Raw genomic sequence first — 19,101 nt, forward strand, 5'->3', positions numbered from 1 at the left:
AAGAGAATCCACTAGAGAACATTCCATATTAATAATTATGGGAATCGGTGCTACTGATATGCCTCAATGAATATTTTATTGACTATACTGGGAATGGGTTCCCCTTCTCAGTAATATTCTCTCCCTCCTTCCCAGCCCAAATGAGAAGAGCTTTAGGTAATGTTCAGTCAGGAATTAAGAGACAGCATTCATAGGATTATTCAGTGCTGCACTATAAAGGGAGGACACAGTTCCAGTGACCTTCCACAGTGATGGCTCATATTGCTGCCATGGGAGGAGGCCCAGCTTCATATCTGAAGTCTTGCCCTAGAATATTCCAGAAGGCTTGTTATAGCAGTGTTGCTGTGGAAGATCCTACTGCTAAAATGATGAGGTCTCTGGCAGGGCCCTCCCAGCAGGAGGGTGTGGCCACCACTTGGAACCTACATTGCCCAACTATTTCACATTCAGTGATTTTTTTTAATTGATTTTTTTTAGTTCCCTCCCAGGGATTAATGAGTTGACTTAATACAAGTCTTCATAAATAAAATAAAGTTTGGCTTTCTACATATAGGACAAAAATCACAACCCAGACCCCTGCTTCAAGAGTCTTTGCAGACTTCTGGCTTCTGTGGGGCCTCCCGTTTCTACTGGGCCACCACTGGCTAAGAGATGTCCCTTGGGGATGACCTAAGGCCTTGCTGAAGCCCCATCTTCAGGCTGTTCATGAGGCTGCTGACCCCATCTCTATTTCCCATTCTCCCCAGAGAAAACACTGCAGCGAATGGCACAACAAAGCCAGCCCTAAATTCCAGAAAACCAACAGGCTTTCCTCTCTCCTGGGAGGAAAAAAAAACTTCCAGAAATGAGACCATTTGGCCAGTTGGCACACTGCAGCTTTCATAGGGAAGTCAAAGCCCTGGGGCCTGATAGAAAACGCCCTGATTCTCCTGTTAAAAGAACCTCATAGAATACTGAACAAAATTACCCCTAAGATGAATCTTGCTGTAAATGGAAACTCAGTCTTCTGACCCCTCTGGGGTGAGGTCCACTGGACACAGATATGCCTTGCCACAGTCTTCTGGCCTCCAAAAAACATTGTTTCCTTATTTTCTCGGTGTCCGTTAGGGGTGTCGGAGTGTGGCCTACACAGCAGTAGGCACTAAATCAAAACGTGTCTCAAGAGCATCAGTGTTCACGAGTGGCCTTGGTGTGGGACCTTCCAGAAAGCACGGTCATCCTAATGCAATCACAGCCGCCCTTCTGGGCTTCTCGGGAGGCAGCTGAGCACCACGTGGATCCTGCTCTCCTCCATAGCCTCTCATAATTTAAAAATGCAGGAAGCTGGGGAAGACTACCCCACCCACGGTATCATTCCAGAAAAAGCCGGGTCGCAGAGGCTACCCTCTATCCTTGCCTGTTAACATTCATAAACAGTCTTTAAAAGTTCCAGTGTTACACCTTCCTTGCATTTCTTGGGATTTTAATGTTCATCTCTTGCGAATTTTTGAAGTCTGAAAGACGGATGGAAAAGATTTTGGAAGTCACTGAATCCCCGAAGTAAAGCCCACGCCCTCCTCACAAACAGCTTTGAAGAGATCTAGATTTTAGATCCCATGATTTGTTATGTCAGAGGAAGGCATGCAGAAGACATGCTCTGCAATCAGTCTCGCCAGGGCAAGAGTAGACCCGACCTCCTTGAAGAATGAGACCTTGTTCCATTCTCTTCCCTTGCCTGTAATGCCTTGAAACAAGCGAGTGGTTCGTAGGAGCTTTGCAAGATATTACAGAATTGCAGTGTGTATTTGAAATTCAAATGCGCATGGGATTCGTGCATTTTATTGTCCTGTGGCTCATGTCTCTTAAATAAAGCATTTCCCCTGTGTAGGCGCTCCCAGGGGCTCCACATGAGGTCAGCGCTGGGGTGGCTTCGCCAGGGTCAGAAGGCTGTTCTTCCAGGAAGGGCTGCAGAGACCCTGGGAACAGGACCAGCCCAGCTCACAAGTATGAAGAGAATGTCGGAGAGGAAGTGGTGGCTGTGAGTCAGCATGAGTCATCTCGTTCCAATGAGAACGGAGACTGAGGTGTGCACCCTTTTTTTCCTTTTTCTTTTTCTTCTTCTTCTTTTTCCCTCTTTTTTCTTTCTTTTCTTTCTTTCTTTTTTTCCCCTCTCTTAATTTCTTTCCTTCTTTCCTTCTTTCTTTCTTTCTTTCTTTTTTCTTGGTCTCAGCCGTGCGGACATGATGGGGAATGGAGGGAAGTCGTGACAGCAGGCTGCTCAGGCGGCGGGCTGGCATTCCAGGCGGGCTGTGGCTGAGCCAGCGTGCGCCTCAGTCCTCCGCAGCTCGGGCAGCGGGAAGGTGGAGCCAGCCGCTTCTCCCCGGTGAGTCCGTGTCTCTCATTTTTATGATCATTTCTAGCGCCTGCCCCTAAGTCTCGGATGGGTTAAAGCTGTTGCATCTTGGAGGCGATACCGCATTTGAGACTTGGAGCACCCCTAATCTCTGCCCCCACCCCCAGAACCACTGTGTTGTAGGGTGCTTGTCTCCGCGGTTAATGGGGAGCAGGTTGATACTCGTCTTACACTGTGTTATCCCAGGAGAGACAGGGGTGCTGGGCTGGAAAATAAGCTGTTCCAGTCTCGTCTCTGGAGCCATGGAGAAATTCAGAGATGGAGGTGGGTGAGTGGGTGCTAACCCAGGGGTGCTGAGGTTGGGCTGGCTTCCGCTTCTCAGAGGTGGAGAGAAGACAGCCCCTGAGAAGTTTCTGGCCGCGTGGTCTGAGCTGCCCAGTTTTTAGTGCAAGAAAATACAGTAGAGAGGCAGCATTTGGGCTTCCTTCTCTATGAGCCTCTGAATGATTCTGGGAACTTATTTTATGTCTTTTCTTTTTGCTTGTGATTCAATGGCACAAACCGTGATAAAGTCAGAAAGAAAATATGCGGGGGTCCGGGGGCTTGGGGCCAGCAGGGGAGGTGAGGATTGGGTTGTTGAGTCCTTGAGGCCTGATATGACCTTGATAATGTGTTTCTCAAGCTGTTACTATTCTGATGAGGCTTAGCTTTACAGTCAAGTAAAATACAGGAAACATTTTTTTTAAATGTCATTCTAGTTACTGTAAATGAAACGGTTAAAATGTCATAAATACCTTGTGATAAACATTTTTTGAATTTGCTTAAAAAACTGCACACCAGTAAGCAGGGTATGACAGGGAGCTTTTTCAGTAGAGTCATTTGAGTGTGTGGGCTTTCTGGGTTAATAATGAGTCAGCACCCAATTTCTAAAATTGGAGCAGCTCTAAGAGAGCAAGTGATCTGCCCCCGAGCCCAGCACGGTGGCTGGCCGGCCCCTCCAGGACGATCTGGCTGTTTGGTCTTTGGTTAAAATCAACTCTGGGTGCCTCCCTTGTGCGGCGACCCCCTCCTCTTCAGTCCCAGCTCTTGTGGGGGACTTAGCTTTGCTAAGGGGTCCCTCTGCCAGGACCCTCCCCTTCGGCTGATGTTGATTTTTTAGGGTCAGCCTTGACAGACCTGGCTGAGTCTCTAATTTCTTAAGTTACAAATCCAGAGTTTATGAAGGGCTGGGATGGCCCAGGGTTAGGGCTGCATCCCGTGTCCCCATGTTGTCACACCTGCTGAAGGATGGAGTGGGAGCAGGGAGACGTGATAGCTTGAGCTTTGAAGCTGGCCTTCTGCGCCTGTCACAGAGCAGGGAAGGGTTTGGGGCGGGGTGGGGTGGGGGTGTCACCTTAATGTCAGAGAGCAGGATTCCAAGGGAGAAATCTTCCCTTGAACCTGACTCTTCTTATAAACCAAGAAGAATGTTAAGAAAATTTAAAAAATAAAAAAATAAAAAAATAAAAATAAAAAAGCTGGAGTTGCAGGTAGGAGGCTCAAAAAACGAATGCAGTCCTGTTTGAATCCATGTCCAACCCCCTCAGATTCTGTTGGCCTGCCCAGGATCAGTGGCTGTTTGGGGTTTTTTTGGGGGTTTTGTTGTTGTTGTTGTTGTTGTTGTTTTGCTTTTTTTTTTTTTTTTTGTATTCAGATGACTATGGGTCACCTATTCTTTGGATTATGGGCTCTATTGAACCCTAATGTTGCAAGGCTCTGGTAGCCTTGGGCTTCCAGACTGTGGTTTCTGCCTGCCTCGGAGGGCCACTGGGGAAGCTCAGAGACTTAGCATCAGCTTCCAGACTTCCAACAGGGTCTGGACACACAAGAGAGCCCCTTGATGTTACCTCTATCCACTTCCCTTCTTACCTTGACTCTGAAGGCATCTGGGCTGGCGGCCCCTGAGTTAGTGGCATGAATTTCCCAAGCAAGATCTTGTGATTTCAGTGTAATCAGTGGGTGTTCCAAGGCTGAGATTCTCGGGATCAACTCGGGGCCTCAGCAAGGCAGATGACAGGGGTTTCTGAGGTGGGAGCCCAGCCCAGTCTGTCTCTCTTGGTGAGTGATCTTTGTAAGTGCTCGGAGAAATGCCATCTTCCTGGAGAGAAGAGCCCCAAAAGGCAAAATGCCCTAGGCAGTGCCTCAGTGGCTTGGGCACATGAGCATTCACTCTTGTCCCCATTTCAGAGAACATTCCAGGTGTCAACATATGTTCGTCACTAGGTCCTGAGTCCCAAGTCCCCTGGATAAGTGCCGTTGGGAAGTAGTTTTGAGGCGGTCGATTTTATCCTAGACGTTGATTGTATTCTTTCATGTAGAATTCGGGCAGTTGTATGAACGCTGGAAGTCAATTTACCGCTTACCCATGAGAAATAAGTCTGTGGCAAACTGATATGATCACTTTTATAATCAGGGGAGTCATTTAAAAAGGCCAGAAATAAGGCTCTGGGCAGGTCTGAAAATAGAGCATTCATTAATATGATTTGCTGCTCTGTCATATTTTCCGACTACCAAAAGATGCTGATTCTAAGTGAGGATGCAAGCAGGGAGTAAAAAGGGAAACAATCTACAAGAGAAACTGAGCAGATATTTTAAAAGGACACCTGCAGCAAGAAGAAAATGCTGACAGTTTGATGACACTCAGAAATGGCCCAGTGCCCTATTGTCATGGTGCCTTCAGCTTCCAGACCAGCCTGTTGCTTGCGGGCCCTGTCTCCCCCTCCACACCATTCATCAGCATCCCCACTTGGGCTTTCATTACCTCCTGCCAAGAGGATTTTTGTGGTGCCTGACTGGTGTGCCACCACTGGTTGCCATAAGCAGAGCTCACCCCCATGTCGGGCAAGTTACTAAGCTTCTTGGTGTCCTACCTTCTTCATTGTAAAATGGAATTGATAAGAGTACCAGCCTCTTGGGTCCTTGTTAAGATCAGTGACGATGAGCACATGGGTTACAGTTGTTAAGCACACAGTCACTGACTCAGACATACACCCGGACACCATTCTGTCCCAGCCTGGGCCCCCACAAAAAATGGGCTCTCATGCTCCTGTAGCGAGTTCCCATCTGTGTCATGTTCTGCATTTGCAGGACATCTATTGATTAGGTAAATGGGAAGTGCTTCATGGTTCTGTCCAGGAAAACACAGGATACTAGATGTCGCCATCCTCATGGCCATCATCTCTAACGTCAGCATCATCACAGTGAGGACAGCTTCCCTTGCCTTCAGCCCAACCACATGATAGTAACTTTCTGTGCATTTCCTTTAGCCCCCTGCCCACGAAGCACACACATACCCACCCTGTAAGATAGGAACCACAGCCGGTTGCTCGACTTATTCAAGGTGCACGCATCCTGGGCAGGTGAATCAGGCAGGGCAGCTGTCTGAGGAGGGCGCCTTTACCTCCATCAGGAGAGGAGAGTCAGGAAAAGCCAGGGCTCCCAAGGGTGCTGTCTGTAATCCAGCAGATTGGGGCCCCCGTCCCGAGAATCCAGGACCGCTGGCCTCAGACCTGCTCCCAGGGTGGAAGCAGCTGGACGCCGTACCCAGGCTTCCTGTCTAAAGGCAGTTCCAGTCCCCTTCTAGCTGTTTGAGAATCAGTTCAGTACATGGAGCTGACTCATATTGAAAATATTAAGTAAGATACACTTAAAACTAAAACGAGACCGAACAGAACATGACCTTTCCTTGCCAATTCTGAAGATATTCAAGATTGTGCAGTGCCCCAGAAGCCGAATTTTCACACACTTCCTGCAGGGGTCCACGAGAAGGGCCACCTGAGTCCCTTTGTCCAGTCAGCCTTCTCTGATAACTGCACTGTGGACATAAGGCCTCGGGGGCTTTATACATGGCCTTTCTGGAAGTTGAGGCTTTGCACGCTGAGCATGGCTGGGTCATGTTGGTCCATTACAAATGGTGCCACTTGGTGGGCACTTTTGTCCTGCAGCTGCTACTTGTCCCCAAGCCCAGAGGACCATCTCTGCTCCCAGTGCCACAGCAGGGCAGTCATGGGTTTGGCCCAGTGCTGGGGGGACAGACCTTGGGCACCTCCCAACGTCTGGAGGGTTCTGGTTAGACCGCAGAGCTCAGGCGAGGGGAAGCCAGAAGTGGATCAGAAGGAAGTTGGGCCCACAGGAAGGAGGAGTGGTGGGGAGGCTTGTTTGGTCTCAGATGATTCCTCTGATTAAAAAGAGAGAGAGAGAAACACCCAGTTTTCTTGCATTTTCTATACTAGAAAAAAGCTAATGGCGGCAGCAAATCTTATCCATTGCGGTTTTCCTGCTTATACTTTGTTTTTAGGATCTATTACCTTGCAAGGAAGGTTTTCTGCCAAGGAGGCTTTTAGCCTTTCCCTGTATGCTGCCCTTTCAAAACTGTATCGTACTTAAAATACTGGAATTTTTAGCAAAGGCATAAATGTATCATTTTCCCTGGACAAATCATTTGTAGAGTGTGAGGAATGCCTGGTTTTCTATCAATTTAGGCAAATATAAGTGAAAACTTTACAATATAGCAGTCCTCCAGCAACCACCAGGCTTACTTTCTCTCAGACGGAAAAAGATTGGAAGCAGGCTGTCCAGAGCAAAGGTCAATGGGCAGCCAGTTCATTCATCTCTCTTCTCTGCATCCCTTAGCAGTGGCTTCCTTCCTTAAAATTGTCTTATGGTTTTAATAATGCTGCTGGAGCTCCAGCCATCACCTCTGCATTCCACACAGGAGGAAGGAGCAAAGTGGGTCACAGAAAGCTAAGCATCGTCAGTCTTCTTTCAACAGCTTTCCTAGAACCCCCAAGTAATTCTTTCTGCCTCTTTTATTGGCCACCGTATCTGTAAAGCAGCCTGAGGGGGTGCTTTCTTAACTAGGTACATTGCTGCCTCTGACAACACAGGAGTTGTTGATGACACAGGACGTAGAGGAAAATGGACGTAGGATAGGCAACAAGCAGCCTCCACGACAGAGTGCTCCTGAAGACAGCTGGATTTATGTTCTACAGCATTCTCGGTCCCATGACTGGGCCCAGGACAAGTCACTTAGCTCCTCTGGGGTCAGAGTCTACTTTGTAAAATAACCACATTGCTCTCATCAGAACTCAGAGGAGGAGACTGACTTCAAGGGCAACTTGGAGGAGGATGTTCAAAGGGACAGAAATCACTTGTTTGATTTTAGTATTAATAGTCAAAGAAGATTTCCTTTCATTCATGCATCAGGAAATACTTCACATTTACCCAATAAAATAATAAAAATCCAAACACTCCTTTGTTTACTGAATGCTCACTTAGGGCCAAGCACTCTTCTGGATGTTTTGCAAAGATGACTTTATTTAGTCCTCCCAGAACCGTGTGGCAGGTTATCATTACCATCCCCATCATTCAGACAAGGAAGCTGGGATGCAGAAGGGCTAGGGGAGCCCTTCTACCCCTTCTAAGGAGCCCGCTAAATCAACTATCAGTAAGGAGAGGAGCTTCTTTTTGATCCCAACCGTCTGGTTCTTTGACCCAGGGATGTGGAGGTGAGCTGGCAGACCAGCTCTTTCCTATTTCTGTCTTTCTGGTGAAATAGACATGAGCCCAATAACATCAGGCCATTGTAAGTGCCCCAGGGGACGGGTGCAGGGAGGCGGGGAGCCTTACATCCTGTAGCATCTCCTGCCTCGAAGGAAAGCAGTCCAAGCTTAGCATTCTTTCCCCCCCCCAGAGCACATACCAGGAATCTCAGCTATGTCTGGGTTCATGACTCACCCGTCTGTTGTAGCCAGCTTTTCCAGAGTCAGCTCAGGAGTCAGGACCACACCCTTACAGCCCCGAGGATACCAGACTGGGCTTCCTCCAGACTGGGCCTCCAAGGTTCGGCAGTGTTCCAGCAAAGAGCAGAATGGCAGAAGGAGAAGAGTTTCAGCTCGAAGGAAGTGGAGTTTATTCACATAATTCAACCTGATCAAAGGCCAGAGAAGGTGAACTGGTCATACCCTCCATTCCACATGACCCCATTACCTGGTGGCACAACCAGGGCCGTGAGGATACATGAGACAGGATGGATTTTTTCAGCAGGGGGTGTATGCTGTCATTCCGCCTTGGACTGAGTCCCCTTCTGTGTTTGCTTTGTACCCTCTCAGAGCCTTGTTCATCCTTCTTCCTTCTCCAGCTCCTTTACATTGCATGATACATTTATGCCACTGCAGAGGGAAAATTCACATAGACAGATGGCTGGCCAATGAAACACATAGGCTGCAATGGGAGATGGAGATTTTAGGAAAGCTCCTTGAAGGAGCCTGACATCTAAGAGGCTTAACCTTTTGTCCTCCTCTTCCCTCTGTCTTCCTGTGTGGAATGCAAATGTGATGGCTGGACCTCCAGCAGCCTTCTTGAAAACACAAGACAACATGGAGAAAGAAAGGCAATGCTAAGGATGGCAGGGCAGGCAAATGGTCCCAGGGCTTTGGGAGACTAGGTGTTTTGCCTGGAGATGTGCCTATTTTTGGAGTGGGTTGACCTGATTGATGCAGAGGGAGGTATGAGACATCACTGCTGAAATTCAATCTGCAGGTCAACTAGGAGGGTCTGTTGAGACATCAGTTCCCTTTGTGTGGAGCTGCCTTTTATGCCTCTGGTATGAGGAGCGAAAGTTCAAGGCTGTGTATAGTGAATTTTATGGACTCCAGGTGCTTATTAGCCTTTGTGGCTCCTTCCTCATGTAAGGACATATCCTGACTGTCGCGATATAAAGATGAATGCCATTTAAACTGGATTGATCATTATATGTTCATTTTCATTATATTCTGGTTTCTCTTCTGATTTTAAAATAAATGAAAACATTTAGGGCAGAGAGCAGCCACAGAAGGGCCCCGGACCCTTGGTCGCCCTGCTGCAGAGCCTCAACAGCTACGACACTCACATCACCTCGGGAAATGACGATGAGGATTTTTGGAACAGATTCGTCCCTCTTGTGCCCATTTCCCTATCATCCCCCATCTCCCCGATAATTGCTCTACTCATCTAGCTGATCTGTTTAGTGGGTACGAATTTCAGTCTATAGTGCTAAGGTATCAAGGATGTAACTCCTTTATTCTCAAAATCTCTTGAAGCTCACCCTGCCCCTATATTACCCCCTCAACCCGGCCGACGGAAAATGCGTGTTCTGTCATTATCGGGAACCCTTGTTTGTCCCAGTGCTCCAGGAGTCATCACACAATCTCAGGGGTGTGTGGGGCTAAACAATGGGGGGTGGGGCAGTCTGCTCTCTGAGGTGGCCGCCACCCTTGCTGTTCAACACCTGGGACCCAGCAGGTGTGGGGCTCCAGAGCCCCTCGGCCTCCCACTGCAGCCAGAGGAGCCTGCGCGACCTGGTGGTCTGTCCCTGACCCAGGCCCCTCCTGGAAACATGCGGCTGCTCCCAGCCCCTGCTGCTGCAGAGCGTCTGGTGGGGGCACCCTGTTTAGGCCTCATCCTATCTGCTGACTGCTGCTAGGCCTCTCCTGACCTGGGCCCCTGTCCTAGCCTTGGCCTTGGCCTGGGTAGGGGGCAAGAAAGAACAGTGATAGCAGAGGAGTCAGAAACATAGCCCTCTCAGAGGACCTGCAGACATCACATGCTATCTTCTTCTGACTTCCCAAAGTCCCCAGAACAGCACCGTTCAACCGAACTCTCCCGGGATGATAAAAATGTGTGCTCTCCAGGCCACTAGGCAGCCACAAGCCACATGTGGCTACTGAGCACTTGAAAAGTGACTGATGTAACTAAGAAATGGAATTTGAATGCGTATTTTATTTCAATTCATTTAAATGTAAATATACGTAGCCACATGTGGCCAGTGGCTGTCATATTAGAAAGCATGTATCTAGAGCATGTTTTCCTAATCTGGGCAGCTTTGAAAGATGGGCCATCACCCTGGCAACAGATGTGGCCCTGGGGCGAAGAGATCAAGTTGAGCCTGGCTATCAGTCAGTTGTCAGAGGGGTGGAGAGTTTCTGGGCCAGGCAGGTGAGGCTCCCACATCTTGGCCAGCAGGGCCACTACTGTAAGCCTCAGTGTCCCCCTCTCTGGGGATAAAACCTCAAGCGAACTGTCAGGGCCTCCAGTGTTCAGAACAACCTGCCCAGGAGGTGGCCCAGGCTGGGCACCTGACACCAAGAATGTTCTTGCCAGTTGTCCTCTGGTTTCTTCCGGGCGTGAGGGCCTCAGGTGAGACGCCCATAGACAGACTGTCTGGGCTTGTGGTATTTGATCATGAACTTTAATGTTTGGGGAAAGGCATCCTTATTTTTGTTTGTGTGGAGCCATTCTGGGGACTGAGGAGATTGGCCCAAGGGACACCTCAGTCTTGGTCCCTGTCATTGTCATCCTACACATCCTCCAAGTGAGTCTTTTGACTCTTTTGGCTTGTTGAGGGAGAAGCATTAAACCATGTTCAGCCATAATGGACAGGAAGCACACAAGCAGCAGGGAGCTGAGCTGAACGGGGTGAAGGACAGCCAACCCAGGCCCCAGGCCCACGCCCCTCCTCCTCCCTGCCCCTGGCCTGTTCTACTGCACAGCAAAGTGATGTCCTTCCACAGGTATGGGGTCCTGGGACATGCTGTGTCCCTCCCCTGAAGCCAGGCCCCCAGGCGCTGTGCTGATTGCTCTATTCCACGGACTGTCTGGCCACATGGAGGCCATGAGCCACCACGGGGAAGCCACCTCCGCTCCCCCAGCTCCTGGCCACACAACCTCAGTGTCCCCTGGCCTCCATCTCCTGACTTGAGGAGTAGGGACAGAGGGGTTAGTGCCACAGAGGGTGGTTTTGAGGATGAGAGCGCTCACCACGTGGAGAATTCTTAGCCAAGTGACGCACACCATAAGTGTTCCGTGGTACTGGCTGTGGTTACTGGAATGGCTTCCTAATTTTGCTGTGTGTTTCTGACCACAGACACCTTTCTCTGGGGCCCCCTGATCCCCCCCAGCCATGGTCCGTCCACTCCGAGGAATCCCATCATCCTGCCTCCACATTCCATTTTCTCCAGGCCCAGGGGGAACGTGAAATGTACAGGCTAGAACTAGGGGAGAGAGATCCCGTTGTCTGTTCCTTCCTTTATTCCTTTGGTATCCCTCAAGTGTTTACTGAGCCTCTGGAGGCAGGTGATAAGCAAATGTGGTTGTTAGAAGGGCTGCTGGAGGGGGCTGCCGGTGGTGCAAGGTGAGGGGCCTCACGGACACGGGGTGGGCTGTGAGGTTACCTCCACTTGTGTGGAGATCTGAAAGGAGTCGGTTTATGCACTGGTGTCTTGCTTTGTTCTCCCTGTATGGATTGACAGCTAGAGTAGGTTCCGGCTCCCCCTAGGGATCTGTGTGACGGTGAGTGAGTCACCAAGCCTCTCTGTTCGTCTGTACAGTGCAGTGGGGTGACCCCTACACCGGGAGCTCTCAACAACCCAACTTGGGGTCATCACCATTACAAAGACACTCTTCACTTCCTATCAGGAGTTCTTTGGGGTCAAAGGACACGGCCCACCCCAGCAGGCCTTCTAGGTGAGCCCCAGAAGGGGCCCTTTAATCTGTACTTAAACCCCCCTCTCTTCCCAGAGACAGCCCATCCCATCACTGCAAAGCGCTGGTGGAGAAGCCAGTAGATCAATAATGCAAAGCCTGTTTTCTGGCACTTCCACAAGTTGGACGTCGCCCTGAAGTAATCCAGTCATATCTGTGGTCACGACGATGGTCATAATTCAGCACACTCATTATAATTCTCTGGGCCATTCTTCTGTCCCAGAAACTGCTAAATTATCACAGAAGCCCTGGCTTCTTTTTCAGTGAACCCTTCTAGTCACCTGGCTGTTAGCACTGTGCTCAAGCTCTTCTTCCCGTAGTTCCCGAAAGTGGGTGCTTAGGTGTTTGGCAGCCCTGACTCCAGGCTGCCCTTCTGGTCGCGGACCCCAGTTTTCTGATGTCTCCCTTCCCGTGAGCGCAGTGACCTGCCTTGTCCTGGACCCAAGGCTGAGGTCTGGGATCCACACACCCATCTGTTGGCCAACATAGTGGCCTCTTTGTGTGGGGGATGTGTGCAAAACCCCTTCTCCTGCATTTTGCATCTGGGTACTGACTTTTGGTTTAATCTCCTAGATTTGGCCTAAATACTCCCTAACATAAAATACGAAGCTTGACTTCATCTGCAAGTTAGAGACGGGTCCCTCCCTTTTCCTCTTCTCCAGAAGACCGTTAGGCTCAGTGTGGACCGAGATCAGAGACCTCTGGCATCCACTAGGGCCTGTCTTCAGGGTTGCCCGCATCAAGCATTCTGGGGCACCCCACTGAACACCAGCAGCTCCCCTTCCTGCACAGGTTTCACGGTTGCAGATGAAGGGGGTGACAAGGCACATCACAAAATCAAATGTATGGTGTGACCCCATGGTGTGACCCCATGGACAAACGGGGCAGGTACTGATGATTTACGCACTCAGCCAGACTTCTCCTAATGGGTAGACACCCTCTTTCTGTCTCATTCTCCCCCCTCCCTCCTTAAACACTGGCAGCTTTCCTTCAGTGAGGCTCGCAAACCCTACAGTCCGATGCCAGATGCTAGCGGTCAGTCACCTTAAACATCTAGAACATCTGAACGCTCAGGTGGTGAGTGTTGGTTTCGTTGCTTATATAGAGTCACACCCTCGGGGTCTGTGGCTTGGATGAATTTGATTCACTTCAGGTAGGCTTTTCAAGTAGGCACCCCTGAGCCCAGTCTGACAGATGGGCGCCTGTCTCTGTGCAGCGGTCCCTTTGAAGTCCCCAGAAGTGCCTGCTCTGGGGAAGGGAGAGCAGAGACGCAGAGTGAGTACAGACTGCCACCCAGCAGCACAAGTGGTGACTGCAGACCAGAATGTTCCGGCTGAGAAAGTGAGTCACCCAGGCACTGTCTCACCTCCCCATAGTGGGTCCCGCCTGCTCAGTGTTCACCCGCTGCATCCATCCCCGGGGGCACTTGCACAGAATAGGAATGGTCAAGGAGGACTGGCCTCCCCCAGTCATTGCATAGCCTTTAACCGAGCCCAGTCTCCCTGTAGCCCAACCCCACCTCCACCTGCCTTCTGCTTGCCAAAATTATTAGAATCTTCCAACTCTCATTTCTACTGCTCTCTATAAAAATGAATAGCCAGTGAGTGGCAAGAGAAGGACTTCTTATTGAAATGGAAATGGTTCTCCAAGTTTCAGGAAAGAGAATTCCAGAACTTTCTGAGCAAGCAGCTTCCAAAGATCATTACAGTTGCTCAGTGCTGTAGTGGTGGTAAAGGGGAGGCCCCCGGTTCTCATGTTGGAGATTTTAATTTATATCTTGTGTAAAACTTAGGGGAGATTAATCATCCTGCTTAAACTGTATGTAGTAACTCAAATCTGAAAGGGCCTCCTGACAGCAGTAGGGGACGGAGAAGCTAATAATTATGGAACATGTTCCGTAGGCCTGGTGTGTGCTGGCTGCTTTATAGCCATTAACTTGTTCAATCCCCACATCCATCCCATGAGGACTGGACACTCTTAGCCCATGTTGCAGACCAGCAGGCTAAAGTTCTCAAGAGTTTCAGGGAGCACAGACCAAGGCAGAGCCCAGATTCTCACCAGCCTCATCCCAAAACACCACAAACCCCCAACTGGCCAATGTCGGGCTTTGTGTGGGATTCTGTTTTCCAAGACCACAACCGGATTAAACCCTTTTCCGATCGTTCAAATAAATCCTGCAAAGGAAGTCAACTTTTTTGGAACCTCAGCCCGAGCAGCTCTTCCACAACCTCAAGGAATCTTGCTGGAAGCTCTGTGAGTAGTCATGGGGAGTGCACTCCTGCCGGGGGCACCTAGAGGTTCTCACCTGGAAAAGGGCCCTCATCAAAAGTGCCACTTACCTTCAGCTGATGCTTTTCAGCATCGGGGATGTCTCTGTTAATCTGTCAATGTGAATAAGGAATAGAGTTTCCAGCTTTAATTAATTATTTGAATAAGTTTTGAAAGCGAAAGTAAATGAGGGGTCAGACGAAAAGCACTCACCTGTCTCCTACCCGTTCCCATTGACCCCCCACCGAAACCCTGCTCTTCATCGCTTATCTGTCCAGAATTTCTTTATGCAAATGTAAGCAGGTATTTGAATGAATCTTTTCCCTTTCTTTCCTACTTTCTGAAAAAACCATCACAATCATTTTTACTGCTAAAGCACTTTTGTGTTCTCAAGAGCACTGGGCTGTGGTGTTCCCTCCCTGCGTTCCGGGCTGCTGGGCTGGCCACACTGCCCCTTCTCCTGCACCCTGGTCCTGTGCTTGTGCGGGCATCTAGGGGACAGGTGGGTGCACAGGGAAGACACCGTTTACGCGCTCCTGTGCCTGGTAAAGGCCCAGGCCAGAGCGGTCAGGGCCATCCTGAGGGTCCAGGGCAGGGGGCTGAGATGTGCTCGCACAGCCCAGGACTCTGCTGACCCAGGGTGGTGATCAGGCAGCTGGCTGAGGGCCAGAAAGGGGAACAGTGACTTGGATGCCTGGGGCTTCATGAGGGCCCGGGACCCCCACAGCCAGCTTGACACCAAATTTTATTCACAATAGAGATGGATGAGGAGGTGGAGATTGAGAGTTGAAAAAGAAAAAATTCATCTCAGAATTATTCTAAGCAAATCTCCCTAAGTGAAAGTTCGTGCTTTTGCCGTGGCCAGAGGCACCTCAGGTGGCCACGGCTGACATCTCAGGGTCTTCTCTGGGCCTGGCCCTTGTCCAGGTGTCGCAGAATCACCCTCTGTGAGGATATCCATTTCTCAGGGGGGAAGGCGAGGCTGTGGTCACAGAACTAACGAGTGGGGGAGCCAGAGTTCAGGCCAGACAGCCAGCCGGCCCGTCCCAGCTGGTTTCTCAGCAGTCAGCTGTCCTCACAGCGGGCCCCAGGGCCTGAGGGGCTTCCTGGATTTTACCCTCAAAGCACCTATGGGGTTGCAGGACAGAAGGCAGCACGGATCCCAGGGAGACAGGACATCCGCGCTGAGACATGACAGCCTGAGCCCCGTCTGGGTGGCCCTGCTCCTTCCAGAGGCCGGCTGGCTGGTGGCATCCCTGAGAGGCACCTCCCGACTGGGACTGTTTCCATCAGCAGGATTTTGAGCTGTATGGAATGCCACGCTTTTAAAACAATCTGTAATTCGACACCAACAAACAGGAAAGCAAATGTGTTTATAAGAAGGCGATTTATTTTCGGGGGGAAAGAGTTTGGGGGAAGACACCGGCAGAAAAAATGACAAAGAAAGTGAGTGGAAGTCCAGACTTCGTGAGTCATCCTTCAAGGCCTCTGTGTGTGTTTACCGGCTGAATCGTGTCTCCCCAGAGCTCATACGTTGAAGCCCTACCCCTTGAGTAACTCAGAATGAGACCTTATTTGGAAATGGTGTCATGGTAGACATGATTGAAGATGAGGTCATAGTGGAGAGGGTGGCCCCTTTTCCAATGTGAGCGGTGTCCTAATGAGACGGGGACATTGAGATACAGACATACGCACGGGGAGAAGGCCAGGTGGGGATGGCAGTAGGACTGCTACAAACCAGGGAGGCTGGGAGGGAGGTTGCAGTCGGATTCTCCTGTGGCTGCCTCCAATGGGAGCGTGGCCCCGCCACACCTTGATCTCAGACTCCTCATCTGCAGAATGGTGAGATAATACGTTTCTGTGGTTTGAGCCCCCTGTTTATCGTCCTTTGTTACGGCAACTCTAGGAAACTAAAACGGTCGGTGCACATCCTTCCCGATGCTGAAGGAGGCTGCTCTGAGCAGCTTTCCATCCCGAGTCCAGCTCAGCTTGGATTAGCCACCACCTGTCGGCGGTGGCCATGCTCGGCCTGTGTCCTGGCAGTCCTGCTTTAGTTAAGCAAATAGAATGTTCTCGCTTTGTTTTAACTTTCCTGAACTGTAGAACCAGAAGTCAAAAAGTGGAATTTGATCTTTGCATTCGGTTTTTGAAAAGGGGTAAGGGTGGGCGGTGGAAAGGGTTGAGGAAAAAGACCCACTTCAACTTTATATGTGATGGGATCCATGCTGTGGTGGGCCACACGATGTGTCCCCAGGCAGGATGGGGGGGGTGGTGTTTGCTGAGCCACAGTCTGCACGTGAGCGAGCGTGAGCAGAGCGCCATCTAACCTCACACCAGGATCTCCCCTGGCGATCGGAACTTTCACCCACATTGTCCTTTGCCCGCGCCTTTCCCTTCCTCCAAGGGTCACCTGCATCCCTCCAAATTACAATTTACAAAGCAAGCAGAGAGGCTCCAGAGGGCCGGGAAGTCACACTTTTGCGGGGATTTTTTGCCTTGTTTCCTAGTTCTTGAACAGGGGTGGCTGTGAACCTAACACAAAACATGGCTTTGACAAGCAGTTCAGAAAAACAGGAACCGCCAATTCATGAGAACTTAAAGAAAAAAATAGTTTAAAGAACTGAGAAGTTGCCACATTATAGTGAAAGAATGTCAGGTTTTGGAAATGACAAAAACGAGCAATTTTCACCTCGAAAACCCAGTGGCGTCGGTTACACAAGACATAACCACACACAAACACGAGCATTTCTTATAATGTCAGGGCATTTACAGTCAAGAGTATTTCATGGAAAGTTATTTTAGTAGCAAGGGTAGCCTTCAGCAATGAGTATTCGTCAAGAGAACGAAACCTTGACTTCAAAGTCAGGAGGCGGAGAAGCCCAGACTCTGAGCGGCGTCTGAGCGCGCTCACAGGGTGCCGCGGGGACCGGGGACTGGGCCCAGGGAGCGGTTCCAGGCAGTGGGAGGTGTTGAGACTCTTCTCCCACGGGTGCTGCCTGGGATGTCCTCGTGACTGGGCTGGGGACACACCCGTCACTGGCGCCCCTGGGTCGCTGCCTATTTGCTATAAGCATCAGCCTTAAGCTTTTTAAATACCTCCTTTATTGTAAAATTGAGGGCCTTACTGGAAGCAAGCAGAATGGCCTGCAGAACTATATCTGCATGATGTAACTGAAGGTTTTATCTGTTACCCCAAGGTAGTATCTGACGAAACTGTAAATGCACCAGGTGAAGGCGTCCTAAGGGTAGAGGTGCTGTGTGACTGCCCCAGGCAGAGGATTCCGCTGAGGGGGCCCTGGTGGCAGGCCGGGTCAGCCGTCAGGACACCAGGGTTGGGACTTCAGAACAAAAGACAGGGAAGAAGATAATCACCCCATTTCTCCCCGTAGAGCTCTCTACTGTTCCCATTCCGACTTGTTTCCTTCCAGGGTTTTTCCTCTGTATAATATGTAATAATTGCATGGGCGGCCTATCACATAATTCAGTCTTCTTTAAAACGTAGACTAATACAGTCCCCACAGCACCCTTTGCGCCATTTTTGTGGTCCCCTTACTCTGCAGCCATGCACAACTGGCGTTCCTTCAGAAAATCCTGCCTTTGAGGGTGGACTTAACAGTTGCCCTCCCTGGGGCGCCTGGCTGGCTCCGTCGGTGGAGCACGCGACTCTTGATCTGGGGGTTATAAGTTCAAGCCCCGCATTAGGTGTAGAGATTACTTAAAAATAAAATCTTTAAAAAGAAAGTTGCCCTCCCTGAGGAGTTTTAGGATGTAAATTCAATAAACCGTGCACTGAAAGAAAATGGAAAAGATTAAACTTCGCCTCCAGAAATGCTGATTTTAAAAACAAATGTGTAAATTAGCGGATTGTTCTGCAGGGAAGCTGGTTTAAAGGAGAAGGGCTGTGGTCTGCTAATAATTACTCCTTTATAAGTTGCCTGCTTATATTCTTTTTTCTATTTTTAAACTTCGGGGAGAAAGGCCTCTATGTGGTTGAGCAGAACATTGAGAACGTTGAGGTGCTCCCACATCAAAGCCTCCCAAGAGACCCCCCAAGGGGCTCTGTCATGGTCAGGCCAGGCCTATCCTCAGAGCTGGAGGGAGGCTTATCCGTGGTGTCTATGGGTCTTTGATGTCTCAGACTTCATGGCGCAATGGTCTTCTCGCTGTCCAAGCTTTTTTTGTTTTGTTTTTTGTTAGTTTTGTTTGTTTTTCTGAAAGGAGGGAGAGAAGAGGCAGGAGTAGGGAAAAGGAGAAGAGACAGTCTTAAGCAGACTTCATGCCCAGCACAGAGCCTGACACAGGACTTAATCCCAGAACCCCGAGATCATGACCTGAGCCGAAATCAAGAGTTGGGTGTCCAACCAACTGAGCCACCCGGGCGGCCCCCCCCCCACCTTCTTTTGAAATTTCATTTAGTTTTCAATTTTTTATTTAGGAAAAAATAGTTTATTCATTTGTTTCATCCTGTTCATACTCTTTGTGTCCTCTTCCTCCTCCATTTCTTTCTTCCTTCCTTTCCCTTTTGTTCCTTCTAGGTTGTTGCTCTGTTAGAGCTCTTCTCATATTCTGGGCTTTAAACCTTTGACGTATATGTTACAAATCGTTTCTCCCAGTCTGCTGCTTAACCTTCTACTTTTTTTACTATGTCTTTCATTTTACAGAAATATTTAATTTTTTTAAAGATTTTATTTATTTATTTGACAGACTAGATCACAAGTAGGCAGAGAGGCAGAGAGAGAGGAGGAAACAGGCTCCCTGTTGAGCAGAGAGCTGATGTGGGGCTTGATCCCAGGACCCTAGAATCATGACCTGAGCCAAAGGCAGAGGCTTTAACCCACTGAACCACCGAGGTACCCCAGAAATATTTAATTTTTTAAAGAGATTTTTAAAAAATTTATTTGAAAGAGAGCACAGGCGGGAGGAGAGGGTGAAGTGGGGCTAAA

At 49.6% G+C, this 19,101-nt stretch overlaps 1 long non-coding RNA gene across 4 annotated transcripts in view; it reads left to right on the forward strand.

Annotated features, from left to right (window-relative positions):
* Positions 1–1,839: 1,839 nt before the first annotated feature.
* Positions 1,840–19,101, forward strand: part of LOC116595924 — a 134,075-nt gene continuing 116,813 nt past the window's right edge. For 3 of the 4 annotated variants that reach the window (XR_004287917.1, XR_004287916.1, XR_004287914.1), the window contains exon 1: positions 2,135–2,362. This is a non-coding gene — a long non-coding RNA (uncharacterized LOC116595924). Of the gene's footprint in view, positions 2,064–2,134; positions 2,363–19,101 lie in introns of those variants that run through there. The other variant, XR_004287915.1, reaches the window with a different exon arrangement.

The sequence above is a fragment of the Mustela erminea genome, chromosome 7 (assembly GCF_009829155.1).
Source record: "Mustela erminea isolate mMusErm1 chromosome 7, mMusErm1.Pri, whole genome shotgun sequence".
Taxonomy (NCBI): domain Eukaryota; kingdom Metazoa; phylum Chordata; class Mammalia; order Carnivora; family Mustelidae; genus Mustela; species Mustela erminea.